Genomic DNA, 15,742 nt, shown 5'->3' with positions numbered 1-15,742 from the left:
ATATCCTATTAATAATTATATGACAAGTTAGATTTTGTAAAAGGAAGTTTTAAGTTATTGTAGCAGGTCTGTTAACTTTTTTCTTTTTTTTTTTAAGGACTTGCTTAATGTTTCTGGCCCTATATTAAGAATTGGGCAAAAATAGCTTCTGCCTTCAAGGAACTCACAGTTTAATAGAGGAGAAAAGTAAACAATTGGGTGAATTGAAGGTAATCTCAGAGAGAAGACACTAACATTATAATATATGGATAGACTATAAAATTTGAGATTAAACAAATCAAAATACATGCCCATTAGTTGCAGTATAAAATTTTAGACGGATAAATATTGGTTTTAAATGGACTTAAGATTACCATCTTTGGCATAACATACATGTATTTAAAATTTTTGCAAAATATTTTCCATGACCATTTTCCAATAAAGACTAGCTTTAAAAAAAAATTTAAATTTTTTCTATTGAAGCTTTTTTTTCCCCAAAAAAACTATGCAAGGATAATTTTTCAGCATTGAACCTTGTGTTCCAATTTTTCCTTCCCTTCCTTCTACCTCCTCCCCTACATGTCAAGTAATTCAATATATGTTAAACATGGTAAAAATATATGTAAATCCAATATAAGCATATATGTTTATATAATTATCTTGCTGCACAGGAAAAAATGAGATCAAAAAGGAAAAAATGAGAAAGAAAATAAAATTCATGCAAACAACAACAAAAAAAGTGAAAATGCTATGTGTGATTCATACTCAGTCCCCACAGTCCTCCTCTTTGGGTGTTGATGGCTCTTATCATCATAAGATCATGGTAATTGGCCTGAATCATTTCATTGTTTAGAAGAGCCATATCTATCAGAATTGATCATCTTATAATCTTGCTGTTGGCATGTATCATGCCCTAGCTTTAAGTTTCTCCAGGTCTCTCTGAAATTATCCTGCTGATTATTTCTTATAGAATAATAAATATTCCATAGAATTCATATATCATAACTTATTCAGCTACTCTCCACCTGATGGGCATCCATTCAGTTTCCAGTTACTTGCCACTACAAAAGGGTTGCCACAAATATTTTTGCTCATGTGGTTTCCTTTCCCTCCTTTAAGATATCTTTGGAATACAAATCCAGTAGAAACACCTAGTTTTACTTTAAAATAAATTTCCTTTGCACTGAGAAATTTAAGAGATCAACAAAAAGTACATGCAAAGTAAAGAGGATTTTTATGTGAAACTGAACTATTGAATACAATTAAAAATTTTTTTTTTTAAGTGTAAATTTTAAGATAGGAAGAAAATGGCCCTGCTCATCTCTTTTATACTTTCCTGTAGGGGCATGAGTGGAGTTTAATGTTGGTTTAGTGTTTTTTGTTTTGATAGGCAATTAGGGTTAGATACTTGTTTAGTATCATACAGTAGGCATTAATTGCTTGAGGGTGGATTTAAACTCAGGTCCTTTGACTGCAGGGCCAATACTCTTATCTACTGATAGATCTAGCTGCCCCCTCTCTTGTACTTTTTAAAAAGTGTTTCTTTGATGTTCTTCCCTTTCTCTCCCTAAACCTACCCCTCCCAATCATCTCTGTTTCTCCCTTTCAACTCTCCAAATAGAATCCAAAAGAGTATATAATTAAATGAAATCTCAACACATTGGCCATTTCTGAAAATGTACGTTTTGTCCCAAATCTCTTGTCTTATCAACTTGCTACTAAGAAATGGATAGTGTGTTGCATTCTCAGAAAGAATAACTTTACATACAAACTTTAAGTAATAAAAGAAGTGTTTCAAAAATTTTAGATGGAATTTTGATGATCAATTATAGTGTCTCTAAGCTGAAAAAGTTTTGCAAACTTGGAAACCTGATATATCAAAAATAGTCTACAGTTTCTCAACTATTTAGTTAGCTTTCACAGTGGGATTTCATTATTTTATTTGAAGTATTATAATTTCCTAGAACACTGAACATTTATATTCTATTGAAATGGAAGCATAAAAATATTTCAAAAGCAAATAGAAATAATTCTTAAATTATTTGTGGCATCATTCCCCTCTACTGCTATGGATAGAGAATTTAATAATTTAACATTAAAACCATCTTGCAGTTTTGAAAATGTGTGTATTGACATTGTATTACATTATATGTCACATTTATTGTATTGGGTTAATATGGATTCAAATCTATTTGTCTTGTTTTCTTCATTATCTTACAGCATTTCCAGAACTTTTATTAAAGTAGAAATAAAAAGTTTGTAAAATTGAGTTCTTGTAGTTTTATGTGGCAATATTGTAATTACTATATGAATACCATTGTTATGTAAATGTTTTAAGATCAATTGGTTGCTTGATAAGGAGGGGGCAGCCTGGTGTAATGGAAGAGCAGATATTTAAAAATGTCTTGTCTCTGAATTTTACTAGCTTTATGAAAAAAATTTAAAAACTAAATGAAAAAATGAAAGAAAAATTCTTTACTGTGTGGAAAAGATAGGAGTACAAATAGAAAACTAAGGTAGTTTCTGTTCTCAAAGAGCTTACGCAATGCTGATAGGGCAGGGATTCTTAAGGGGGGGAGGGAGGTGTCTATAAACTATTTAAAAAAAAGATAATATTTTGCTATAATTATTTTTCTTTGTAATCCTGTGTATTTTATTTTCTGCATTTAGAAACATTCTCAAATGGAGTGCATGGGTCCCTAATCTGCCAAAGGGGGTCTATGATACAAAAAAAGGTTAAGAACAATATTAAGGAAAAAATTCATTTATTTCTATAGTTTATAGTTTCTAATAAAAATGAATATTGTATTTCCAGCATCTATTTAATATCTGTTGGATAGTCAGCATCTATCACTACCATAGTTACCAACATGATTTGTTTATATTTAGTGTCTTTATGTTGAACCAACCCCACATTTATATTTCTGATATAAACCTAGTCATTGCATGTCATCTTTCTATTAATGTTGTTGTTGTGTACTTGCTAGTATTTGGTTTAACATGTTTATCCATGTTCATTATGGATGTTAGTCTCTCTTTTTTTTTTTTTGTTCAGATATGAAGATCACATTTGTATCATAGATAAGGATTGAAAAGATACCTTCTGTTACAAACTCTAAAAATCATAGAAATAGATTTCCCTAAAATAATAAATAGTATTTATCTAAATCCCAAAACAATTATATGTAATGGGAAAAAGCTAGAAGCCTTTCTGATAAGATCAGAGATCAATAAAGGATTACCATTACTTACACTACTATATGAAGTATTATAAATGCTGGTTATAGCAATGAGAAGAATTTTGCTGGTATTTTGATGTATTTAGGAGTCAGTTAAAACTATTTATAATACCTCAGGGGGGGAAAAAAACTATTTGTAATAGCATCAGCACAATTTCAGTATAGAAGATAAATCAACATAAATAATTATCATTCCTTTATATAGCCAGTAAAACACAGCAAGAACTAAAAAGAGAAATTTCTTTAAAAATAATTACAGAACCAAAAAGTGTTCTGGAGTATTATCTTTCAAGATTCACCCAAGGACTATATGAATACAGAAGTAAGGACAGGTGACCTAAAGGACTATATGAATACAGAAATAAGGACAGATCTAAATAATTGGAGAAACATTAATTTCTCATGCATAGGTCGAGTTGATATACAAATACTTAAAACAGCTTATTTATTCAGTTCTGTACCAACCAAAGAATATTTTTGAGTGGTAGAAAAAATAAACAAAATTCATCTGAAAGAATAGAAGGCCAAGCACCAGCTCTGAAGTCAGGAGGGCCTGAGTTCAAATTTGGCCTCAGATACTTAACACATCCTGGCTGTGTGACCCTAGGCAAGTCACTTAACCCCAATTGCCTCAGCCAAAAAAAAAAAAAAAGAAAAGAAAAAGAATAGAAGGTTAAGAATCTTAAAGGTAATAATGGAAAAGGAAGGGAAAAAGGAACTTTTTCCATTTCAGATATCAGATATCCATTTCAGATACTACAAAGAAATAATCATGAAAACAATGTGGTACTGGTTTAAAAAGAGGTTGATTATTGTATACTGAATATGAATTCAACAAACATGGTAGTATAGTGTTTTATAAATCCAAGTTGTTAGTGGGGAGAGTGACTGTTGGACAGTAATTACTGGTAAAACTGAATAGCAGTTCAACAGAACTTCTATTTAGATTCAATACCTCACGCCACATACCAAGATAAATGGAAACAAGACTTAGATATAAAGTCATACCATAAACAAAGAAGATATTACTTCTTTTGGAATTTGGAGAGGAAGAATTCATGATGAAATAAGTTATAGAGAAGATCACACAAGATAAAATGGATAGCTTTGAAAGTTTTAAATGCAGTAAAAATTAAAAGGTAAACCTAACTGGGAAAAAAAATCTTAGGAACAAATTTCTCTGATAAAAGTCTCATTTTTTAGATATACAAAGAACTGAATTAAATGTGTAAAACTAATAGCTATTCCCAAATAGATAAATCAGTGATCAAAGGTTATGAATAGACAGTTTTTAAAAGAAGGGATCCAAGCTATCAACCAACCATATGGGAAAATGCTCCAATAATTAGAGGAGTACAATTAAAGCAACTTTGAATTTCTATCTTATATCAGTCTGACTGACAAAGATGACAAAATGAAAGTGACATGATGGAGAGTTGAAGGAAAATCGGTAAGTGCACCATTGTAGCTTTATATTAGAATAGCCATTTTGAAACATAATTTCGAGCTATGCTTAGTAAATTAGCAAACTGTTCCTTCTTTTTGATCGAACTAGTCTACTACTAGAAATATACCCAGAGGAGATCAAAGAAAGAGAAAAAGGCTCCACATGTGCAAAAATATTTGTAGCAGCTCTTTTTTATTGTAGCTTCAAATGATAAGGGTCTTTCTTCCTGTTGGAATGGGAATTGTGGTAAGTTGTGGTATGGGAGTGCAGTAGAATAGTTTTTATGTCATTAGAAATGATGAAATGAATAATTAAATAGAAAACTGGGAAGACTTTATGAATTGAGGCAGGATAAAGTGAGCAGAATTAGAACAGGTCACACAGTGAACTACATTATAAAGCAACTTTGAAAGACTTTAGAATGCTGATCACTGAAACAATAAACTTCACATTCAAAAGAATGAAACATGCCATTCACCACCTATCAGAGAGAAACAAACTTAGATGAAGAAAGATGCAGTCAGTTTGTACTTAGATTATATGGGAATTTGTTTTGCTGAACTATGTAAATGTGTTTTGCAAGTTTTTTTTTTGTTTTTGTTTTTGTTTTTGTTTTTTAAGAACTCTAGGAAAAGGGACTGTATTGGAGGTTGTAACTTTAGGGTTGAAGAAAAAAATCAAGGGTTATTAGGGTAGAGAGGAAACGCAGATGACAAATGGTAATACATCTTTTTAAGTTATAATAATAGTAACTAACATTTGTAAAGCACTTTAAAGCTTAATGTAGCACCTTACACATGTTATCTCATTTGAGTCCCACCACACCCCTGAGAGTACTATTATTTTACAGATGAGGAAACTCAATATGAGAGAAATAAGTGACTTGCTCCTTGATTGCACTTCTAAAATGGTGAAAAAGCTTTTAAGGCCATATCAATTAAGGAACCAAGAAGTATTAGTTAAGCACATGCTATGTGCCAGTCACATGAAGAACAGCTGAAGGAATTGAAAAGAAGAGGTGGAATCAGTATTCTAAGAGTTGTCCTTTGGAGGAGGGAACACAACCTTCCCACCCGACTCACCATCTTTCAGATGTATGTTTTAGACTGCATAGATCCAAAGAACATACGTAAGATTTTAGATGGAGAGTGCACAGCGACAGATTTAAGGTTGATTTAAGGAAAAGCTTCTTAATAATTTGAGCTACTTAGAAGCAGAGTGAGTTACCTCAGGAGGTCAGTAGAGGTCTTCAAACCAAGATTAGTTGACTACTTGTTGAGTATGTGGTGGAAAAGTGTTAGGACAAATAACATCTTTAATTTCTTGGAACTCAGAAGATCTGTGATTTGATTCTGTAGCCTCTTCTATACTTAATTTTTACACTTAATGGTTGGAATATTACATTTATCAATTCATCTAAATAGATATCCATATTTCTAGCTCTGGAAGGAACAAGTGTGCCAATTGATAAAAAAAAGTTTTATTATTTTACTTTGAGGGCAGCTAGATAGTGCAGTGGATATAGGATTCAAGAGGACCTGAGCTCAAAATGGGACTCAGACACTTAACACTTACTAGCTGTGTGACCCTGGGCAAGTCATTTAACTCCAATTTGCCTCAACCAGAAAAAAAGGAAAAAAAAAGATTATTATTTTACTTTGAAATAAAAATTTTCATCTTATTTCATTTTCTTTGCCTTATGGGTGAAAAAAAAAATGCACTTGTCATTCAGTGTAGCTTGGTCCTTGAAGGTTTCCTTAAATTCTCAGCCTTCTCTTGATAGCTTGTCAAAATCTTTTCAAATGCAGACTCTGTTATCCATTTGTATCTAAAGATTTGATACTTTTCATTGATTTTTAACTGTTAAAGCTTTAGGACACATGCTGATGGTTCTGGAGGAGAAAGTGAGCCCTCCCTCACTTAAATCCTACGCATTTGCAAATTATGGCATCACTTTGCTATGTCATGATTTCTTCTAGAAAGGACAAGCAATGATCTTGCTTGCTTCTGAGTAGCAGTACCAGTTGCCCTTCTGAGTACATTAGGGAACACACAGCTTCCTTCCTTCTTTCCTCTTTTCCTTCTCTCCCCCTCTTCTTCCCTTTCTTCATTTTTCCCTCCCTTCCCTCCTCTTCCTCTATCCACTGAGGGTGTACCTGTGAGTGCTCTGCCCAAAGGAATGTAAATTTTGATTATATTGGGGTTTAAGATCCTTATCTTAAATCCAGATCTCTCTACCTTTCTTTGATTGGTCAGCTGTAGGTTTCATGCCAAGCCCAAGGGATCCTTGTTTGGACCCTGATTACTCAGAGTGAATGTAAATTACAGTTGATTCTATTTTGGCCAGAGACCCTGAAGATCCTTACCTCCCAGATTGATTTTGGGTTTTTTTTTTTTGAACTAGCTAAAAGAGGTCATTCTCTTCTTTATTTCTTACTAGTTTTAATCACTGAATGGACATTTCTTCAATCAAACAGACTTGGGAAAGACCTTAAAAACATCAAGGCTTCCCCACTGCCTCCCAGACATATTTCCAGTCATTCTGATACTGGACTCAGATGGCTCTGAATGGGAAAGTGAGGCCAGTGAGTTTGCACAGCCCTCCCTTATGTTAATCCAATTCTTTACAAGTCATGGTCCTCATTTCGAATTAGAAGGAAGGACAAACAAAAGGACAGCTTTCCAAGTCATATCTAATCATTAACTATCAAGCCCACATCTTTCTATTTTCCTTATAAGAGTAACATTTATTAAATGTTTTGCTGAAATTTGTTAGGTTAGCAAAGTTATCCAAAAATAAGCTTAGTTCTGTACTGAATCTTTCTTTGCAGAACTTTTTTTCTACACAGTCACTAACCTCCAATAATATCTTCTAGAATTTTGCTAGAATTTAAAACCAAACTCACAGGCCTGTAGTTTGCATATTTCTACTATTTTTCATCTTTCAAACACTGAGATTTGCCTTTTATCTCTCTAGCTACCCTTTACATTCTCCAAGGTCTTTCAAAGGAGAAAGTATCATAATTTTGTTTGTTTGTTTGTTTGTTTTTGCTGAGGCAATTGGGGTTAAGTGACTTGCCCAGGGTCACATCATAGGAAGTATTAAGTGTCTAAGGTCAGATTTGAATTCAGGGCCTCCTGACTTCTAGGCTGGTGTTCTCTATCCATTGCACCATCTAACTGCCCCAAGTATCACAATTTTTACAGTATCTTTGTGTGTATATAGTCTGGGCCTGATGACGTGAACTTTTCAAGGACAAATCGGTGTCCTCTTACAAAGAAATTTCTTTTAAGAATGGGGATCCATTGTATCCTCAGTGCCTAGAAGTTTTTTGATATGCTTGTTGATTAATTGTTGTACTTCCTTGTAAGCCCTTTTTATCATCTCTTTTCCAGTCTAAAGGTTTGTTTGGTTGGTTTTGGGAAAGAAAGGAGAAACAGATTAAAGAGTCAATTAGTTCTGTCTCAATGGAACATCTGATATTAATGGGGATATTCACTCCACTCATATAAATGGCAATTTATCCATACTTTGTCCATGATCATTCATACATTGCCAGCAAAGACTCTATTTACCAAACTAAGGCATCATTTTAGTCTTTTTACATTTCTGAGACTGTCAGTCTATTCTTTGGCCTTGTTATATTTTTTATACATATTGAAATTCTTTATGCTATTTCTTATATAGTAACTCTTCATTGGGAATATAATATATATCTATAGCCATATATCTTTGAAGCCTTTTTACAATCTGAGATTCTGTGATTTTATATGTTTAAGATTTTATATGTATAAGATCCCAAGATTTGTTTAGTTATGTTTGGCCTCAATGCACCTGTAGGCAGACTGCTGTGTTACACCAAATTCTCTTTTCTAAGTGGACTAGATAAGAATTAAATATGCTATCACCACTTTAGTCTCTTCTGTGTATTCAGATTTGGGTAGGGACATGCTCTTGAAAATGAGGTTCTTTTATTCAAAAATTATCATTTTTATAATAGCCCTTCAAATTTTTGAACCTAGTAACTATCCTTCTCTCCCTAAAGCTTAAAGCTTTTGTTTTTCTTGTTTGTGTTTCAACATAGAAAATAAGAGGAAAATATAGAAAAATGAAAAAAAAATCATCCTTAGTAACTGGACTGCTTGAAAATAAATATCCACAGAAAATTCAGATTTTATAAACATTTGACAGTACTTCGGTGTTTTATTGTGGATAGTCCTTCCAGTAATATAGATTGAAGTCCTTTTTGTCTTTTTAACCCTGTGTAAGTCTTTTCCACATTTTATCTATAAATGATTGGAAAATAGTAAAGATTTGGAGTCAGAGCTAATTCTAGGATTTCTTAGGGTTCAAATATGGATTCAAAATCAAATAAGATTTTTTGCTTATATCAGATAAGATGTTGCCTTAATATCTGTGACAAGTAACTTGCCTAGCTTCAGTTTCTCCTCTGTAAAATAAGGGGATTGAATGAAATGGCTTAAATCTATGATCCTAAAACCAGATTGTGTGTGGTCCATAACAGAAATGACAAAGATACTTGGGCATAATGAACACTGAAATTTAGTAACAGAGTAATATTTCTTGTTAACAAAGCATTGTAACTATTCACTTTCTCAGAAATTTCATTTCCCCAAGGTGGGAAATAATGTAAGCATAATAATGAATTTTAGGACAGCTTTTTATTTTTGCCTTTCATTTGTGGCTTTATCTTTCCTTCCTTCCAGGCAAGGCTGCTCCAAGGAGAGGAGAACTGCAAGACTCCTTCTTTTGGGCAGGCTCCCTGCCTAGAGACACTTGAAGGCTGCAAGTTCCTTAGTCCTATCAGTGTTGTCCAGTTTCCAGACCAATCCAAGAAAACTCAGGTAGTTCAGTTTTCCACTCAGCACTGTCTTTACCTGAGGCATGTCCCTGAAAGAAGTGTTAATTACCTCTTGGCCTTTCCCTGATGTTATCATTATTGTCAGTTAGAATTGAAGGGAATACAATTTTCTCCAAATTATAGTGCCCAGACAAGTTTCTGTTAAAATTATTATTATTGCTAGGCATATTGCTAGATAACAGGGTCCAGGAAGAACCTACTTAATCTATAGAAGCTGGATCTGATCCTGTATTTTAAGGAGTCTAGTTTTCAGAGTTAACTTTTCTGATATCTAACTTTTTCTATTGATTAGAAAGATTATCTTTCTTGAAACAAGCTTCTAATATTTCACTTTTGGAAAATTGTTCTCAAACTTTTTCAATTTTTAATCAATTTGTGCAGATTAAAAGATAATCATTGAGCTTTACTGAATGTCTTGAACATTGGATTAGCTCTTAATGACTCAAGACAAAGGAAAAAACAGTTCCCATTGTCAAAGGAACTGTTTTTTCCTTTGTCTTGTCTCATTGTCAAGAGGCTAACTTTTTCATACATAAGAAAAGTAAATCTTAAGTTAATTTGAAAAGAGTGAGAACACTTAACTTTCAGGAAATTCAGTTCTACCTTGCCACAGTTCATGAAAGAAGTCTTGAAGGAAAGCAGGTCTTCTAAAAGAGAATGCCTGGGAAAGAGTGTATTCTACCATAGCGAACTGAAAAGGGGATGGGATGTGGCATTTGGGGAGAACCACAGAGGGCCACTTTGGCTGTGATGAAGAAAGAAGGAAGAGAGATATGGTCAGCCTGCATTGTGTCCTAAGGGTGTTAGGGAACCACTGAAGATTCTTTTAGGAATGAACATGATTTGGCAGTTTTTTGTCAAATAGATTGTGAGGGAGAGACTCTAAGCCAAGAAATTATTTAGGAGACATTGTTGTAGTTAGATAATCAGATGAGATACGTAGGGCTAACCATGATGAACTTCCTCAGGAAGAGGAAAGACTGAAGATTCTAGAGATAATGGAGCAGTTAAATGGATGAAATTTGACAACTGGTTAACTCTATCAGCACCAAAGCTTCCTTTCCCCACCTCCCAAAAGATCTTATTTGGTCCGTCATGTCTAGGCAACCCCAAGCAAAAACCCCTTTGTTCTGGTCATTTTGCTAGCTACGCTTTCCAGTCCTACTCATACAACTATTTCTGAAAACACTAAAAGAAAAGAGGTAAGTCATTTTATTCCCTTGTGTCTTCTCACTACCCTTTGAACTTTCTTTGTCCCCTTCCCCCCATCAGAAAGTGAGCCAGTTGAAGCTCTATTTTGTATCCGTGTCTCCAATGTTTAGCAATTATCGACACATATTAAGTATTTAATAATTTTTTTTTTGTTCATTCATATGAAAAATGAGAGGAAGTGAAGAATAAAGCATGACTCAGTTTGGGAATAACTCTAAGAATGCTGGTACCCTCAGTAGAAATAGAGAAGGCTGGGAGTTAAAGAGTTGTTAACCTGGAGTCTACGAACTTTTTTTTTAAAGATATTTTGATAATTGCATTTCAGCTTAATTGGGTTACTTTATAATCTTATGTATTTTGTGTTAGATATTAAAACATTCTTAGAAGACACCTGCAGTTTCTTGCCTTCTGCATATCCAATCGCATTTTTCCTTTGAGGTAGAAACTGCGGATTTTGTTGGCTGTGACATTGGTGGAACTTTGTCTCTTGGGGCTCCTTTCAGAAGGTGATCAGTGGATTCTTTATGTCTTTCTGTTGCCTTCTGGGTCAAAGAGATCTTTGTAACTTTGATTTATGATTTCTTGAAATTTCTTCTTAATTTTTCTGCTTTTTTGCATCATGATTTTCTGAGAATTTAGTGATTCTTAAATTATCTTTTCTTGACCTATTTTTCAGGTTGGTTGTTTGTGATATCCGATATCTTACGTTTTGCATTTTTTCAAGGCTTTTATCTTGCTGTAATATTTCTTGTTTAATAGAAACCTATCCGGTCTTTTCTGGTTTTCAGAGAGTCCATTTTGGAGTAAGATTTACAACTTTCACTTATGAGCTTCTTGTTCTTCATTTATTTCTTCCATAACTTTTTTTTATTATTGCTTTCTTGCTTCATTTCATTTTGGCATTCATGAAATCTTTGTGGGAATTTTTTTTTTCCATTTAAGTAATAGTTATGCAGTTATTCTTTTGAGGTTGAACTTTTGTGGATATCTAGGGCTTACAGGATTTTTTCAGAGTGGTTATTTCCTTGCTTTACTCATTTCTTTTATCTTTAGTTCAGGGCCATTGGGTTTGTGTGATAATCTCCACCGTTTCCTGGGGCTGGATTCCTCTGGATCTCAGGTATCACCTCCTTTATGAGGTCTTGCCAACTCTGTTTACCCAACTACCTATTACCTAGGGCTCTCCACTCCTTCATTTTGTATATGTCTGTATATACATTTCATTAGGATATAAGTCCTTAGTAATTTTGTTTAGAATTCTTTGAAAGTGCTAACTATGTGCTGAGCCCAATGGGTAAAAATAAAAAAGAAAGATAATCTCCTAAATGACCTTAGATTTTAATGAGAGATGTCAAAAGGAGGGTGGTGGTAAAGGGAGAAGGTACCCATGCTAGAACATGGTGATAAAATCATGAATCAGAAGCATAGATAGAAGGGAAATGAAACTTGGTTGACCTGTACCTGTATTCAAAGTGGATACCTGAGAAGAATCTCACCAACAATCAAAAGGGATCAATATATTGGAGAGTTGTTTCAGAGTAAGAAAACCCCAGTATGAGAGAGCCTCTGAATTATGGAAGAGACTGCCTGTTTTCCCCCTGAATATCTAGGACATTAGATAACAGTTCTTGTATTAGTTTTAATTTATGTAAGGTTAAATTTCTTAAATCTTTTAATTTTATGTGCTATAAGCATATAGCATATAAGTTTTATATAGTGATTTCTGGTGAAGTAATTTTCACACCAGCAATTAGTTCTTTAGACTGCATTTTTCTCTTAACATATTGTTGTCTTTCTTGATCATTTAGTCGTTTAAAAAATTTAATAGGTTTTTATTTTCAAAATAGATGCAAAGATAGTTTTCAACATTCACCCTTGCAAAACCTTGTGTTCCAAATTTTTCTCTCTCCCTTTCCCCCCACCTCCCTCCCCTAGATAGCAAGTAATCCAATATAGGTTAATTAAACATGTGCAATTCTTCTAAACATATCCCCAAATTTATCATGTTGCACAAGAAAAATCAGATCAAAAAAGAAAAAAGTGAGAGAAAAAAAAGTAAGCAAACAACAACAAAAAAAGTGAAAATACTTTATTGTGATCCACATTCAGTCCCCATAGTATTTTTTTTCTGGTTGCAGATGACTCTCTCCTTCACAAGTCTATTGAAATTGGCTTGGATCACCTCATTGTTGAAATTGGTGAAATCATCTAGTTGTTGATCATTTAGTCTTAAGAAAACTTAACCCAAGGAAAATTGTAGAAATAGGATAGTATTTTGATTTTCTAACATTTCTAGACTAAGTCTATTTAGTTTTCATATTATTTTACTTTGTTTCAGGTGTTCTGCAGTGACAAAACTGTCTTCTTAATGTCTTAATGAAACTTTGTTATTGATAACAATTATAGTTCTTTCTGAATAATGATATCATCTTATTTTTCTTCATCAGAAAGCACTTATTAAGAATCAAGTCCTAAAGTTACAAAGACAAAAATCAACCAGTCCCTGTTTTCTGAGAGTGTATATTCTATCAGGATAGGTAGAAGTATACTAATTAGTCAACAAACCTTTGCTAATCCTCCCATATTAATTTTTTCTTCGATTTTAAAAATTATATTGTTCTTTTTCTAGGTTCATTATTAGATGAAATAATAATCTGGCTTTATTAATTTTTCTTCAAGTTTTTTACAAACTTCACCCCTTCTCATTTTTTTTGATAAAGCTTTTAATTTTCAAAACATATCCATAGTTTTCAACATTTACCTTTGCAAAACCTTGTGTTCCAATTTTTTTTCTCCCTCCCTTCCCCCTAACCCATGCCCTAGATGGCAAATAATCCAAGATATATATTAAACATGTGCAATTCTTCTATATATTATATTTGCACAATTATTATGCTGCACAAGAAAAATCAAATCAAAGAGGGGAAAAAACCGAGAAAGAAAGAAAATAAAATGCAAGCAAACAACAAAAATGAAAGTATTTTGTTGTGATCGATATCACAGTCCTGACAGTCCTCTCTCTGTGTGCAGATAGTTTTCTCTATCACAATAACATTGGAATTGTAATGTTCCCATATTGTGTGAGGCCTTGTGTTAAGAGTTGAATCTATCAAGGCAAAATTGAAATATTCTCTACTCCCCAGAGGTTTAAGACTAACAACACACCGAGATAAAAATCTCTTCAGAAACTTAAGAGTGGGTACTTAGCATTCTGAAGGAACCAGGAAAAGTTGTCCCATCAGTTCTAGGTTTTGCTGAAAAGCAGAATATATTGTTTGTTGGAAATATGTCGTTGTAAATAATACTTATCTTTAGACTTTTTCCAGGTGATATTGTTCATTTCTCTCTGCACATTTTCCAGTTGCCTTTGGCCAAAGCAATTAGGCCCAGACTGGCAAGGACTGTGTAAGGCTTGTGTACTTGTTTTGTCCTGAGTCTTGAAGATTTCTCATCCTGGGCATCTTAGATGACTGACTGGACTTTTAGATGAAATGGGACCATAAAACAAAGTTTTCCTGGATATGGTTGTATTACCAAAATGTGACTTTAGCCCAATTTAATTGGTCTCTTAAATGAGTAAATGAAAAACTATTTAATGTGTATTATTGTCAGGGAATTGTACTGGGGTTACTGACACAAAAACTATATAGGCCATCCTTTAAAGAACTTAGATTCTGATAGAGGAATATATACACATGAGGTAGCAGCAGCCAGGAAAAGCTGTTTTGGCTTGATTATTCATCTCGGAGATCATAGGTAGAATCATAGGATGGATGTTGGCAATTACTTTTCAGGAATGGTTGTGTTAATTTGATTTTTTTTTCCCCCCCCCAGAGCAAAAGGTGAAAAGAAGATAGAATGAACTCTGATTGGTTTGGGGCCAGCTAGTTATTGTGAACTCCTAACAATTAGGAGAGCACATTCTAGGGAAGGTGAGTGGGTGGACTTTGCTTGAGGAACTGTGGACATGCAGGATAATAGTAGCTGGCAGCATAGCTTAGCATTATGATTATTTACTTCTTTATTATCCAAATGGAAATGGGTATGCCATTAATGTGATCATATGGGAGGATATTTTTTAGTGATATTGAGTAGATAATGCCCTCATTCTTAAATAACTTAAATTCATGTGTTTATGTAATACCTCACCAGCATCTGTGAAAACCATAAAATGTTCCTGGAAAGACATAAGTGAGATGACTTTTAGGTATATGTACATCAAAATATAATAAAACTAGACAAGATAAAAGAAAAGTACATAATAATGAGGTATGTAAATTATCATTACCCTCACCAAATCAAAGGAAAAGATCAACTTCAAAATTAAAGAACAATGAGTGAATTCTGCTCACAGGGTGCTACACTAAAACACTGTTGGTAAAACTGAATTGGTTCAGCTGTTTTGAAAAGGAGTTTGGAATTATATCTCTAAAGTCACTAAATTGAAAATAGAGATGAAAATTAAAAGAAAGAGGAAAAAGGCCACTGTGTTAAAAATATTTCTATTAATGCTTTTTGTTATAGCAAAGAACTGGAAACAAAAAGGGTATTCATCAGTTGGGGAATAGTTGAATAAATTATAGTATGTTAATGTAAGAAATGAAGAATAAAGTGGTTTCAGAGAAACCTAGAAGAGTTGTGTGGAATTGATGCAGAGTGAAGTGAATAGAACTGGGAGGGTCTCTGAAGAACTTAAGAACTCTGATCAAAGTAATGACCAGCCATGATTCCAGAGGACTAGTGTTGAAAGTGGTATTAAATCAATGGTACAGAATAAATATATACATATGTATTTTCATAAATAGCTAACATGGAAATTAATTTAAATTATATTAAATTGCAAGGATTTTGTTTTTTTATTTTCAGTTTGGGAGGGGAAGAAGACTAACAATAGGGTTTTCATATAAGAAAAAAGGATCATTGAGTCATTATAGAATTGCAGATAAGAGTACAGAAGAAATGTAGTCAAAGAGGAGAGCTCA

At 33.3% G+C, this 15,742-nt stretch overlaps 1 protein-coding gene across 4 annotated transcripts in view; it reads left to right on the top strand.

Annotated features, from left to right (window-relative positions):
• LIN54 (lin-54 DREAM MuvB core complex component) overlaps nucleotides 1–15,742 on the top strand; it is a 78,061-nt gene that overhangs the window by 3,303 nt on the left and 59,016 nt on the right. The window contains exons 1-3 of one of the 4 annotated variants that reach the window (XM_074275558.1): nucleotides 9,073–9,531; nucleotides 11,814–11,880; nucleotides 14,595–14,692. The exons of 1 other annotated variant lie outside the window; for it this stretch is intronic. The gene's annotated coding sequence lies outside the window, so the exon portion shown is untranslated. Of the gene's footprint in view, nucleotides 1–9,072; nucleotides 9,532–11,813; nucleotides 11,881–14,594; nucleotides 14,693–15,742 lie in introns of those variants that run through there. 2 more of the 4 variants (XM_074275557.1, XM_074275556.1) reach the window with 2 other exon arrangements.

Source organism: Sminthopsis crassicaudata, chromosome 6, assembly GCF_048593235.1.
Source record: "Sminthopsis crassicaudata isolate SCR6 chromosome 6, ASM4859323v1, whole genome shotgun sequence".
Lineage (NCBI taxonomy): Eukaryota > Metazoa > Chordata > Mammalia > Dasyuromorphia > Dasyuridae > Sminthopsis > Sminthopsis crassicaudata.
This window is presented reverse-complemented; position numbering and strand designations above follow the sequence as displayed.